The sequence below is a fragment of the Ailuropoda melanoleuca genome, chromosome 1, assembly GCF_002007445.2.
Source record: "Ailuropoda melanoleuca isolate Jingjing chromosome 1, ASM200744v2, whole genome shotgun sequence".
In the NCBI taxonomy this organism is placed as follows: Eukaryota; Metazoa; Chordata; class Mammalia; order Carnivora; family Ursidae; genus Ailuropoda; species Ailuropoda melanoleuca.
This window is the reverse complement of record NC_048218.1, coordinates 179,235,561-179,248,721: the sequence shown is the minus strand read 5'-3', so window position 1 is coordinate 179,248,721 and position 13,161 is coordinate 179,235,561.

Below are 13,161 nucleotides of genomic sequence, written 5' to 3'. Positions count from 1 at the left end.
GTCTGACACAGAAAATAAAAATAGCCACATGAAATTCTCCTAACCAATTTGGGTGAACATCTGAACAATAATAAAAACTAAAGTTCTATTGTGGTTAATTTTTAATTTTTTATTTATTTATTTTTAAAGATTTTATTTATTTATTTGACAGAGATAGAGACAGCCAGCGAGAGAGGGAACACAAGCAGGGGGAGTGGGAGAGGAAGAAGCAGGCTCATAGCAGAAGAACCTGATGTGGGGCTCGATCCCATAACGCCGGGATCACGCCCTGAGTCGAAGGCAGACGCTTAACCGCTGTGCCACCCAGGCGCCCCTGTGGTTAATTTTTTTAAAACGCATAGGTAACAATTGTCATTATAGAAGAGAATTTCAGAAATTGTTACTGTACCCAACTGGTTTCCACAGCTATAATACTTTTCTTAAAACCTGTGACAGTATTTCAGTGCCAAGCTAAAACTACACCATTGAATTATCAACTTCTTTCACTTTCTCCTTTATTCCTGGGGCACTTTCTTAAATTCTGTAGCCCTGGGTCACAAAGTCTAAAGAGGATGTCCCAATTTAAATTAGAAGTTATATTTCCACCCGGTTGCTAACCACAGTGAGTAGACCCAGACTTCTCTGGGATTTAATGCTAAATCTCTAACCAGAAAACATACCCTAATTTTTATTTTTATCATTAATATTGTTTAAAGTAGAAAATTTTTGTAAGTAGTCAATTACTTATACATCAGAGGCTGAATTAAGTGCAACTGTGTGGAGAACAGAGGAAAAATAGGAGCATTAAATTAGTTGAATGAGATTCTCTAATCTAGATGCAACTATTTTCTTCAAATAACTTGTACTTGGGTGCCTCCCCACTCTGCATATGACCGACTTTTGACTTTTTCCTAAAAACTAACTTTCAGTTATTTATTGTTGAAAGTTATGATTCGTGAAAAACTGGAAAATCCCCCAAGCCCTGGCTCGGCCTCCACACATAGCAAAGTGCTTTGATATTTTTTATAGGTCAAAATATTACCTACAGATAAAGTATTAATTCAACAAACAAATAAAGCCATAGATCCTCGATTCTGCAGTGTCTCCAAATTGTGGTTGCCCACTCCCAAATCTTGTCTTTCTGCATAGACCTGTAACTTGTTTTTCAAAATCTTAGGTCTAAGAAGTTAAGTCTCCCTCAAGCACTGCATTGACTCTGCTCTGAAAAGCATACTTGCTCGAGCAGATCGCAGATCCTATGTCTTAAAGAGGAACGCAGTTTGCTGTTGTGGACACTGCCTTGACCAACAGAGGCAAGCTCTTTTTTAGATGAAGCATAAACAATAAAACTCTTCTCCAAAGCACTTGCATTTTCTTCCACTAGAGGTCTCTCTCGTAACAGCTTTCCTTTTGTTGGGATCATTAATTATTTTACTCAAAGGAACAATTCTACCTTTTAGATTGGAATGCTGCACTTAACATGTTATGCTAGAGAAAGATATAATACCTCCTTACCTTCTTCTCCCCCTTGATGGGTAGATATTAGGTTGACTGAATGAATAACTTGGGTATTTTATTACACAACTGGCTACACTTTAGTAAAGAAGTTGGAACTTTCACCTATGCCTCCAAAAGTCTCAAAATTTGACTGGTTAAAACAATATGCTACAGTAAATACGCCTTATCAATGAGCGCTAAGCAGTCAGGCTTTGAATTCTCTTAAGAACATCTAAGATCAGGTGCCTGCTTAGATCACAAAATAGCAAACCTGAAATCAGTTTACATTCATTACTTCTGCTTCAGCAAGAAAAAAATTTTTTTCTCATTTGTAGGGATAATTTTTACTGATTCCTTGTATCTTCTTTTTACAGAAAATAAGCTATTAACTTCAAAAAATCCATATTACATTATGGTGGGGTTTTTCTTGTTTTTAAAAGATGTTTTCTGGGGAAGTACTAATTAGGAACTAGGTTTTTACCAAAAAGAAAAAAAAAAAAGTCTCCTACCATTAACTAATGCAAAAAGACCAGTAAGTTTCAATAATGTTCAAACAGAAAGAATCTAAAATGAAAACAAGCGCTGAAGACTCTCAAGGAAAATTGCATTGAACAAAGTACTGTAGAATAAAAAACACACTGACATCAGTCACAAAGCCATTTAAATATTCAGAAAACCCAAAGAGTGTGCAGATTTCTGAGGATGGAAGTAGAAAGGCAGTGCTGTGCTCCTGACACAAGAAATTCAATGGGAAGATGTGAAATGTGAAGAAGCGAAGGAGCGCCTAGCAAATCAATTTTAGTGTTAGACTGAAGGTAGAGTATGTCTGCGTGAACGGATACAGTGGCTAAGCACAGAGCAATACTGTATAATGAAAAAGGGCGCAAGGAAATTTGACAAGCTGAAAAATGTACCACCACCTGGCCAGGAGAACACAGACCTGTCAGACAACAGTTTTGAGAATCAGAAACTGTACAATAACAGAAGCAGAAAATAGATAATGCATTATTTACATTATTGAAATTTTATTCTGCTACCCAAAGGGTTTACCCAATACCTCTTCTTCCAACTGTAATTTATTAAGCAGTTAAGTGCCTGCTCTCTTTCAACACCAGTTCGAACATACCCGTGTATCTGGTGACAGAGGCTAAATCCACACCTGCAGCGTCTTCCACCGTAACTGAATTACTGGTCGAGTAACAACAACAACAACCCATCCATGGAATTAAATACGGACTGGCACATTTTTAAACTCGAGCGACTAGATGAAGCAGACATTGTGACAAACTTTTGGGACCCCTGCGTGAGTGACCTGCACCCCCCAACCGCGCCCCCCACTGCCGAGAAAGCACATGCCGGCATCTGGCTGGGCAGTTCAGATCGCAGAAATAACAGCACAGACATGACAGACTCCTGGGATTTTCGTCCAGGAAGGAGTCTGGGAGACCAGTTTTTTCACTTTACAGTTGAAGAGACTGTTCAAGGAGATTAGTGACGACTGCAGGACCCCATACGACTGAGTTATTCTGAGAAAATGGTTGAGAAAGAGACCCAATTGTTGAAAAACAAACAGCAGCTTGGTAGCATCATAGACAGTCGAATGCGCAACAGCGATATATAGATTCTAAAAGCTTTGAGAGTTAAGGGCACGTTAACAGCATGTTATTATGGAAAAAACATATTTTTGAATATTAATTGGCTCATTTTAATGGAATGCAAAATAAGCTCTATCTTTAAGAAAGATGGTTTTTCAGGATAGGCATTCAGTGCAGGAGTTTTTTTTATCTATCAGAGGACACTATGCCCCTAAAGGTATGTTTCCTTCATGTTTCTGTTCCTAAGTTATGAACTATTATCTCTGGTTTCAGGCTGTTCTTATTATTTTTTATTTAATCTGGAATATTCTAATTAATAAGAGGGTAGATTGACCCAGTCAGCCATACCCAATTGGAGCAACAACAAAATTATCCAAATGAGAGCAATGAATAAAGGTTTTGGTTAAGTGGTAGGTTTTTTTCTTTCTTTCTTTCTTTCTCTTTCTTTCTTTTCTTTCTTTCTTTCTTTCTTTCTTTCTTTCTTTCTTTCTTTCTTTCTCTTTCTTTCTTTCTTTCTTTCTTTCTTTCTCTCTTTCTTTCTTTCTTTCTTTCTTTCTTTCTTTCTTTCTTTCTTTCTTTCTTTCAAGGCAGTTTGTTGCTGAAATTACACCGTAGTCAAACTTGTGCATTTCAAAGTACATTTTGAAAAAAAGAAGGGCAAAATGTCATTAAAATATGGAAGGTAAAAATCTCTACAAGTGAAATTAGAGATGAAGGAACAAAGCTGGCTTTTTCCTTGAAAAAAATGTAGTATTGCATCTTCATGAGATCTCTTTCCTACATACTTACATGAGCAGGGTAGTTGATAACTACATTTCTGTGTGTTTATCACATCACCTTTATTCAGACAAATTATTGAAATTCTGATGTTGAGCATATTTTGGGAAAAAAGTATTCTATGCTGTTTCCAAACTTCAAAAAGTCATTACACTTTCTTTCTTAGTAACCCTTTAGGTAAAAAAATAATGTGTTTATTCTATTAGTTACCAGGGAATTATAAAGGAATGCAATACGTTTGAGTCAGATTGGTTCAGACTTGTGTGCAGTCTTAATAACTAGAAGGCTTTACTTTTAATATATTTTGGAGTGAGGGGGAAACAACCTAGAACCCTCAAAAATTTTTTTCATCTTTCCCCCCTTTTCATTAGTTCTCCCTCTGTCTTCTAATCCTTTTTCTTAAAAAACCCCTTTTCACCTTCATTCTCCAGTGACATTTTAGAAGCTTATTTGCTTAGCTTTTGTTCCCACTTCCACTTTTGGCCCTGGATGCTTTTCCCGAGGTCAGTGAAAACCGTTTGGAAGACAATGTAAATTCGTTTTAGTGATTTTTCTTTTTAAAGGTATGCTTCTTAATTCATATGTATATAAATTCGTTCTTCCTTTTTTTTTTTTTTTTTTTTTTTAGTCCACAATGGGAATAGAAGTATTCAGGTATCCCCTCCCAGTATTAAATTATAGATTGTAATAATCCCCAATCAGAGATAAAAATGCCAAGATGATAGGGATCAAGTGTGTTCTCCTTCCACTGAGAAGATTGGGTTTATTGTCTAAGCAAAAGCTGAGCCTTCTCTTTGTGTGGCCAAGCAGGGTGTGGGCACAATTTATGAGACAAACCCTGAAATAGGCTCTTGTTTTCCTTCTGGAAATTTGCATTTTTTTCCCTCTGACCATTAAGCTTTTAACAAGTGTTTCCCTAGATGGAGTGTTTTACAGCTGGTTGTTAAGGTAAAATAGCACATTGCCCTACCTGTGCAACGACTGTTCACCAATTAGATCATGCAGAAGTTTGTGCATGAAAGAGCAACAGGCACTTGGCTTGGGATCTGACTTGGGTGAACTTAAAAAACAATCGGCTTTTCTTTCTTTAAAGGAGTTTTCCTTAATGGAGAAAGATTATTTCCCTGAAGCAAACGTTCAAACAATGTTCTGAATAGTTCTTTCGTTTTGGCAGATAACTGAAATGGCACAGGAAACACAGAAGGGAATGTCACTGGCTTTATTTTACGTTTAAAAGGGCCTACTTTATTTTCATAGGACTTTGACATATTTATGTGATTGTTTTTCCTTTAAAGTACAAGTGAGTGCTGTTTAAAACGTCTTTGTCAGTAGCCATCTGATAGATCATTTCGATTGGCTTTGTTTACGACAAAATTTTTACATAAATAAATATGAATATTGAACCAGTACAAACGCCTTGAGCAGTCAGCGCCGTGGATCGTACATCAGCTGTCATTATGAGTCGAAACACGTCCACATACTGAGTAGCATGTTATGGTATGCCTAATCAGAACAATATGTCATGTGTGAGTGTTAGGAGGACTTGCCGGGCCAGAATTATTTACAAGTTGCGTTTGGTGTCCTAGAAAGTTGTATAAATGAAGAAAAAGATATTTGAAAAAAAAAACTTAAAAAATGGAATGCAACATGTTGGTTTCATATAAGCAAATAATAATTTTAAAATTGCAAGCATGGTATGCAGTAGATGTTACCAAATAGCCAGAGAGTTTTATAGCTCAATCCTTTTTTTTTTTTGAGTATACCGGACACACAATGTTCCATTAGTTTCAGGTATCCAACATAGTGATTTGACAAGTTTATACATTGTGCTATGTTCACCACAAGGGTAACTATATGGCTCAATTCTCATAAAAATGTTTTTGTTAAAATTGTTTGTATTATTGTTTCTACTGATTGTCTCTTCCTGGGTCACTGTGGATCTGGCATCAGAGAATCACTTTTTGGTTAGTTGTTTTTTTTTCCAGTTTTCAACTCAAAATGCCACAGCATGAGAGGTTGACAAAGGATCTGTGTAAGAGGGTCCGCTTGTGGTTGTGTGCTTTGTGCATGTTGAGATAGGCCGTGTTTGTGGAAGGTAAATGGGTATGTGCAATGTCAAGACAGGTAATTGGATTCTTGAAGGAGAAGGAAGGAAACAGTCAAATCTAGGAAGCCCTTGGAATGAGCAAAACTTTATTTTCAAGACCTCAGATTCCTCCTCTATACCCTTCTTTCAACTTCAAACCCTAAGTGTTCTTATGTTTTCTTTCCCTCCTTACATAATTTTTCCCCACCCTGCTACTCTTTCCACCTTGTTCTCAAAGCATTTTAATGGCTATTAAACTGTTAAATGAAATGAGACAAAGATGTACCATTCACACTTTAGAAAAATTTTATCTATCTCATGTTCCTGAATTCATACCTTAGATAATTTGCAGACACTAGTCTGGCTTTCATCTCGCTCTGCAGGGTTTTCCTTCAAATAAATATGGTACAAAACTAGACCTCTATTTGAGTAATTGGATTCCAAGTTTCATAAATAATCAATAATAATGATAAGTTGTATGGTATCTGTCAATGCAACTTTGAACGGAAGAGCTAATCACTGATAAATAAGTAATAATTTCATAATTAGAGTTCAAGTCACTTTTTCTTCTATTAATGATTATAGGTAGTTGACATACTTAGGTACCAAAATGTTATATTTTGAGTATCTTTTTTTTCTTAGAAGAAAAGATTTTTACTTGTGATAGATTTACACTGAGTCACTATTTACTTTTTTTTACCTCGTGATAAATTGTGCACACACAAGAAACAGCTAGATGGAAGAGATGGGGATCAGGGCATTTTGTGGTAAAATACTTAATTGGTTTTTTATCATATGTATATGAGGTTTTCTTTTTAGTTTAATAACTTACCTAAAACAGTTTTTCCTTTAAAAAAGATTTGCTATTTTCTCAGTCCCCCACTACTTGTTATCACCTAAAAAAAATGTCAGTAAATAATTCTATGTGAATTTTACGATCTTTGGCTATTAGCCCTTTCTTAACTTTCTGATATTTCAATCTGTTAAAACCTAAAATATTAGTGCTTTTTATGTTCATAAGGGTACAAAACTCCAAAGATTTTCATGTAACTTTTAAAGAAAGCCTTAAAATCTGTGCTTGTAGAGGAAAAAAAGCAGAAATAGATCTCTTTCCTGCCCAGTAGGGATGTTAATTTATAGAAGTGAGGGCAGTAATACTGGATAGTGATGGTCTTTGTAGGAAATTACTAAGAAACTGCTATATCTATATGATACTTGACGATATCAGTAAAAAACAAACGGGAGCTTGATAATTATAAATTTTAAGATGTAAGGCATTACGTAGGAAATAATTTGGATTTGGAAATGCTGTTGATTTGGTTTTATTTTATCTGAATACTTACTTTTGTGTATACTGTACATTGACCATAATATTTCAGTCCGTTATAGTGAAAATGGATGTATGTTCTCAAACAGCTCCTTATTTTTTGCTATGAAAGTGGCTGAGATTTAAATTTTTAAATAAATAAGGGACAATATATAAAGGCACAAATGTATAGTAATAGTTATACATTTTTAAAACTCAATGTGTTCGTTCCATAGGAAAGTTACTATATCAGTTCTTGTTTTCTAGTATTTCTAAAAATCCACAGTTTTGCTTATAATAGGTGCCGAACCTAGGAAACATAGAGGAAAATTTATTTTGAAAATAAATGTCCATTTTCCAGAAAAATGTGATATCTATGAAACCAGAAATTTTGTGACTTATTTAAAGATGTAAGGAACTTAGAAACATAAACCTTTCAAATAAAAGGAAATTACAAAATATATACTCCCCATTGCAATAAATAAGAGCAAATGAAAAATGACTATACCAATATTAGTTATTCCATTTGGAGATGGGCATATTTCTTGTCACAGTCTGTTCCACAAGCATTTTTCTAGTGGTCACTGAGATTGTGAATCAGATCTTATTGGTCCTTTTTAACCATGTTAACACTGAGGCTTTTCAAGTATTCAGGCAGAATTAGTACTATGATAATAAGAGAATTATTTTGAATGCTATGTAGGGAAAAAGTTCCTCATGTAGAAAAAAAAAAAAGAATCAGTTGCCATAATAGGTAAACAATGTATTGTCTGGTGCTGTGCTTTAATGTGTCATTAAGTATGGAAGTCTAACGACATTCCTAACACTGTTGGGGGGGGGGTGCAAAGCCATGACATGGGCCTCTGGAATATCAGAACTCACCTGGAGCCGGAGAGGCTTTGCAGCCTTGCACAAGGAGTCAGGTAACTTACAAAACAGTCCTGGGCAGGAACCAAGTACGTGGCACCAACTCTGGGGGCGTAGCAGGGCTGCTGTGCATGTGGCCGTCTGGACTATGGAATCTTAGAGAATGAGGATAATGTTGGAGAAGAGGGGGGAACGTCTTTAGGAGAAACCCATTGGGAGAGCGATATGCAAAAGATTGGAATATTTGTTGTTGTTCATTGTCACTGCTAATGCATTTATCGCTATGTTTAAAAAATTCAGTGTCCTGCTATATCAAATATTTCTCATAGCTCGCTGACGTAGCATCCTTCCCAGTCAGGTAAGCATATCAAAGCTGATGATGTCTGTTGTGGTAAGAGCTTACCACAGTAATTTTAATTGTCAATTTTGTCTACTGAACCACTCAGTGATAACTATATAATTACTAATAATTCTGAAGGCTGACAAATTAAATACGGAAAACAAGTAAGCAGGTGAAATTTTATCTGAAAATATACCTTAGATGAATTTTCATTTTGAGGCACGTGTTTTGGTGTTGCATAAGCGCAGATTAAACATAGTGTGTGAGTTATAAACTTTACTTAGGGGGCACCTGGGTGGCGCAGTCCATTAAGCATCTGACTCTTGGTTTCTGCTCAGGTCATAATCTCAGGGTCGTGAAATTGAGCCCTGCGTTGGGCTCTGTGCTCAGTACAGTGTCTGCTTTAGTTTTTCTCTCTTCCTTTCCCTCTGACCCTCCCTCTCAAGTGCTCTCTGAAATAAACAAATCTTTTGAAAAAACTTAACTTAGTTTATCGTATATTAGTATTATGCAAGATTTAGCCTAGGTGCTGTCTTAGCTGCAATAAAACTTACTTTCACCTTGTATTTGAAATATAATGTATAGTTACTAAAGAATTTTTCAAGAAAACTATGATTCTCAAAATAATCACAGTCATGTGCATATCTAATAGGTCTCATTTTATAAACAGGGAAATCAAGGCTCAGAGAGATGAAATGACATTTCCAAGGCTAAATTGCTATTTAAAAAATAGAACTAAGGTTAGACATTTGGATATCTTGGACCAGTACTCCTTTCTGTCACCAATAGTGCATCTTACATCAGAAGGTATATTTGAATTGCCTACCGTCACCTTCATTTAAATATACATATACTTAAAATTAAGTCATTAAAAATAATTGAACTCTGTACTTTTAGGGAAAGAGGGAATAGGAAATGTATTGGCACCTAGCAGGGGGTTGTCCCAAGTGAAAGAGCCAGGAAGTACTCTGTCAGAAACTCCAGAAAGTATATGTAAAATTTGTCACTGGAAAAACACCACTAGATTCAGATAGTATATTTATCACTTCTAGTCCAGAATTCACTCATAGGAAACAAAAAACTGAAAAAGAAAAATAAAAGACATCCACCTAAATGCCTATAAGAGAGGCTGTGTTACTCTGAAAAAAAAAAAATACACATTTGATTCTTTCAGAGGGATGCTGTTCAAAGTTTGTACAACACACTTAATAATGTAACCAAAAAGAGAGTTGCCTCAATGCTTATTTAGAAGTATTCATTAAAATGCTTGAGATTTCAAAAATGACTTGATAAAAATTTCAAAGTATTGTTCAGAACTTTACATGAATGCTAAAAACTAAAGAATGCTTAAACTTTAGAATACAAAAAATTACCCTAATGGTGATTGGTCTTCAATGTTTTTTTTAGAGATCCCGAGTTTCTATTATACTATTTGCCTTGTCTAAAAAAATATGGTGAGGCTTTGGTTTCCATGGTGACACAACTCTTTCATACATATTTATCATCGAAATGCCAGAAACCCACCCCGTTCCATCAAAGAATGCTACTTTAGCACTTAATAATTGAAGTTAAAGCTGATTTATTTTTTATGTCAGAGTGTTTTAAACAGATCCCTCTATCACTGAAAACTGAGGAGGCATTACAGTCATTTTCTCATAAGCAGTTTATTTCATACATGACTTCTGAAAAATACTTCTGGTTTTTAAAAACTGGAGAAGACTTTGCTTCCTTTTTTCCTTCAGTCAGCACCACAGGGATTCCCAGCTAAGCTTTCAAAATGTTGCAGAACATACATTGCATACAGCACACAACCTTCAATTTCATTAATACAGTGCTCAAAAGGAGAACGTGCCCATCTTGCCTTTGCCAATAATCAGAGAGCAATAAAGTTATTACCCATTGCCAAATTAATATTTTGGAAAGTGAAATGCTTAACTTCTCCTCCAGTTACTCTCTTTTTAGAGTTGCCTAATTTTCCTTGAGGTCTGAATAGAGATTCCGGTTTTTCTTCTACCAAGGTCCTTTTCCTTAAAAATAGAGCCCCAAATTGGGTATATGCTTATGTCATCTTAAATAGTTCCCCCATTGTTATTATACCATATAGTAGCCTCTCCCCTAACAGTGCTCTCATTTTGAAGTTTAAGTATCATATTTAACTGATTTTGCATATTAAAACCACCAAGATAGGGAAGAAATATAATTAAAGCGGTTCATTGTTATTCACCACTTTTTGTTGAATCACAACTACAGCAATATGTTTAAGAAACGAAAGAAAACATGATGAGTTAAATAAGTTTCATCCACAAATAAGACCTGCTTAAAAGCCCTTACGGTACATCAAAACAGTATAGATAAAAATGGACTGGAACCTCAAAGAATGGAAGTTGAATGAAAGGTAAAGGTCTAAGTTGTCACTCAAGAAATAAATTGGACATAGAGGTGTTCAAAACTTCTATCCCCTATTAGGGTCCGACGTTCAGTTGCGTTTATTCATCTTCCTAAGAGGAGAGGTAAGGGAGCTTCTGAGGGTGGCACAGTCAAGTGGTTTGGGTCAGTTTCCTTAGCATCACCTTTGGCATTTACCCACAGGAATGCCAGCTCAATTGTCACGACATGTTTTGATTTTTGTTTTAGATGAATAAGCCGTCTTTATGACTAAAAATTCAAGGATGAAAGGAAAAAATTTTCAAAATTCTCCTTCTATGAGAGGGTATCTTATACCAATTTAGATTGTTCTCTCATTATCACATTCTTTGGAGAACATTTTCTTCTTGACAAGATGCAGCAGTTCTCTTTTAGGAAAGCAAATTCTTTGGGATGATTATAAATGATGACATTTTTGTGGTGTCCTGTGCACATTCCACTATGGTCCAGAGACATTGCAGCTTCTACCATTATTCCCGATGTTAAGTTAGTAGAATGTGATATTCAGAGAAAACTTAGAAGGAATTAAAAAAAAAAGAATGTACCACCTTAGAATCTGTATGTTAAAGCACACTTATTTATTATAAAATAATGTATATTCATTTTATAGAAATTAGAAAAAACCATTAAAGTAAAATAGATGTGATTAAAAAGACCTTGAGATTCTTATAACTTAGAAATAACAGTGATTGACATTTTGACACATTTTATTCCAAATTATCTTATTCATAAATACGATAACATTAAATGCATTAAATAATCAGTCAAAAGGCAGAAATGGTCAGTCTGGATTAAAAAACAAAAACATCATTTAACTACATGCTATCTCTACAAGACATACTAGCTTCAAAAATACAAATGGGATGAATGTAAAAGGATGAAAGTATATATATACCATGCAAACAACAACCATAGTAGAGCTGAGGTGGCTACCCCAGTATCAGAAAAAATGACTTTAAAAACCAAAATTAATGTTACGAGAGATAAATAGAAGTAATTCACAATGATAAAAGTCTCAATCTATCAGGAAGCTATAACAGTTATAAACATATATGCACTGGATGACAGAGCCCCAAATACATGAAGCTAAGACTGACAGAATAGAGAGGAAAAAGAGGCAAATTAACAGTAATAGTTGGAGACTTCAGTACCCCTTTTTAAATTACGGATAGAATGGATAGGTAGAAATCAGTAAGAATAGAGTAGACATGAAGAACATTGTCAGTCAACTAGACCTAACAGACATTTATTGAACACTCCATTCAAGTACAGTAAAATACACATTCTTCTCAAGCACACATGGAACATTCTCCATAACGGACCATATGTTAGGTCATACACAAGCCTCAATAAATTTAAAAGGATGGCAATCACAAAAGGCATGTTCTTAGAAAGCAATGGAATTAAGTCAGAAATCAATAACATAAGGAAAATTGAGAATTTCACAAATATGTAGAAATTAAGCAACATGCTCCTAAATCATTGATGGATCAAAGAAGAAATCAAAAGGAGAATTTGAAAACACTTTGAGATGAATGAAATGAAAACATATCATCTCGAAACATTTGGCATGCAACTAAAGCCATGCTTGGAAGGAAATTTAAAACTGGAAAAGCCTATATTGAAGAAGAAAGATCTCAAATTTTAAAAAATCTTACCTTCTATCTTAAAAAACAGAAAAAGAAGAACTAAACTCAAAGCAAATAGAAGAAAGGAAAAAACAAACATTAGATATAAATGTAGAATAGAAACAGATAAACAATAGAGGAAATCAATGAAACTAAGTGTTGATTCTTTTAAAAAGATTAACAAAATTGACAAATTCTTGACTAGATTGATGAAGAACAATAGAAGACTCAAATTACTAAAATCAGAAGTGAAAGAGGCACGAGTCGTCACTACTGACTTTACAGAAATAAAAAAAATTAAGTAACTGCAATAAACAAATGTCCTCCAAATTAGGAAAATTAGATATGATGGATAAATTCCTAAAAAGACACAAACTATTGACTCAAAACTGACTCAAGAAAAATTACAAAAATCTAAATTACTTAAAACAAGCAATTGGGACCAGGTCCAGAGGGCTTTCCTTTAAAATTCTACCAAATACTTAAACAATTAGTTCTAATCATTCACAAACTCTTCTATAAAAATATATAACAGAAGGGACTTCCCAAATCATTCTGTGAAGACCATATTATTCTGATACCAAAAGAATACACGGGCATAAGACAAAAATAAAACTACTAACCAACATATCTTATGAATATGGATTAAAAAATTAACAACA